At 45.0% G+C, this 1,654-nt stretch overlaps 1 protein-coding gene across 1 annotated transcript in view; it reads right to left on the bottom strand.

Annotated features, from left to right (window-relative positions):
• Nucleotides 1-1,654, bottom strand: part of TEK (TEK receptor tyrosine kinase) — a gene marked incomplete at its 5' end in the record, with an annotated part of 47,754 nt that overhangs the window by 37,524 nt on the left and 8,576 nt on the right. The gene's annotated exons all lie outside the window — the stretch shown is intronic.

The raw sequence follows: 1,654 nt of genomic DNA, 5'->3' as shown, positions 1-1,654 counted from the left end.
AGATGCTTCCATCACCACTGGAACCACAAGACATCCCACCCACTGGCCTGTGATCTTCCTGCATTTGGTGTCACTGTATGGCTGCTTGAGTCTAAAGAGGAAAGTATAGACTAGTATGGAACATGTGAGCTAATATCGGACTTATGGACTTGATCTAGACTGGCTGGGATGTTTTCTTAATATACAGTTGCTCTTTGATATAAAGTTCTTTCTTATGCATATATGAGTCTCCCTGGATTTGTTTCTCTAGTCTACCTGGACTAACACACAGAGGAACTTGAAGGGTTGGGAGCTTTGCTTCCAGGAACGTTGTTGACTAAGTGCAAGCATAGTGCAGGCTCCTGGCAACACGGCACATAACCTGTGCCCCGAGGCACTTTTCCTGGAGCCTTGGTAACAGACGTTTTGCACTGACCACGTAGTTGACAGTCTGAAACCACCTGCTGGTCCGCAGGGGAAAGATGGGGCTTTTTACTCCCAGAAAGAGTTACAGTCTCAGAAACCTACAGGGGCAGTTGGAGCCTGAGTCAGCATGGAGCTGGGTTTGGGGAGACATTCACCAGGAAGGACTAAAACTGAGCATCGATGCTTTGTGGCCCGAGTACAATGTCCACCTGTGCCTATGGATTCGGGGAAGCTGCATCTGTAAGATTCTTTCATTTGCATCTTTGAAAGAGGTGCTGGGTCTCCTGAAGCCTGCGGTGATTTCTCACCTTACAGTGTTCAATTCAGAGGCCAGTTCTAGTATGTATGGTCCCCACTGCTGTGGCTCCTCCCTGTTTCATCGGGACTGACACAGTGCTTATAGGGACCTGGGTGAGGTGTGGCAGGTCTCTGAAGCATATTTTTGTGTGACCCTCCTCCCCACCTCCTTACTATAACCCCCTAAACTGGCACTGAACAATATGCAGCTATCACTAGTATAAATTGAGACAAACTAGAGCTCAAAGATAGGAATAAAGTAAAGTGAAACATCTCTTTTCCCCTCAATTGGTTGGCATGTTGAAATTATCATTGTTTCAGCATGCTGCATTAAGTAAAATATTAAAATTCATTCCCCCTGGCATTTTTCTTTTTTAATGTGGTTACTAGGGAACAATTAGATTACACATTTAATTTCTAAATACTTACATGATTTGCACATACTTGATGTAATACATTCCATAGTTCTTCCTGTTCCTACTCATATTCTGCCCTAGAGAACTGTGGACGTGGTTGCTGGGGACCCCACCCTAAGACTGTGCAGGCCACATGTGGACAACCACCCCCTTGCAAGATCAACACTGGAAAGCCTATTTAGCTGCAGGTTCCCATTGATTATCATGTGAAAATTGATTTGAAACCCACACTGGAAAACCAAGAGCCCCATTCAACAGGACAGTAAGCCTTAGAGAGGGGAGGGGGACTCTGCCCAAGTAAGGTCCACAGCAGATAAGCTCTGGACGTCACTGGATTTTCAGACTCAAATTCTGTCTGGATACAACCTTAAAGCTCTGATTTTTAGGTTCTCTTAGAAAACAACAAAACAAACCAAAACAATTATTTTCTGGCCTTCCTGCTCAAACTCCCAGCATGGGCTCTACCTGGAAGCATTTTAGAAATGTGGAATCACAAGGGAACAACAAGTGACCCAAATTGGTGGTGAGGAGGGTGT

This window comes from Echinops telfairi, unplaced genomic scaffold (assembly GCF_000313985.2).
Source record: "Echinops telfairi isolate 266 unplaced genomic scaffold, ASM31398v2 ScPeMD7_25;HRSCAF=90, whole genome shotgun sequence".
NCBI lineage: Eukaryota > Metazoa > Chordata > Mammalia > Afrosoricida > Tenrecidae > Echinops > Echinops telfairi.
Note: the sequence above shows the minus strand (reverse complement) of the source record. Positions and strands in the feature narration are given on the sequence as shown.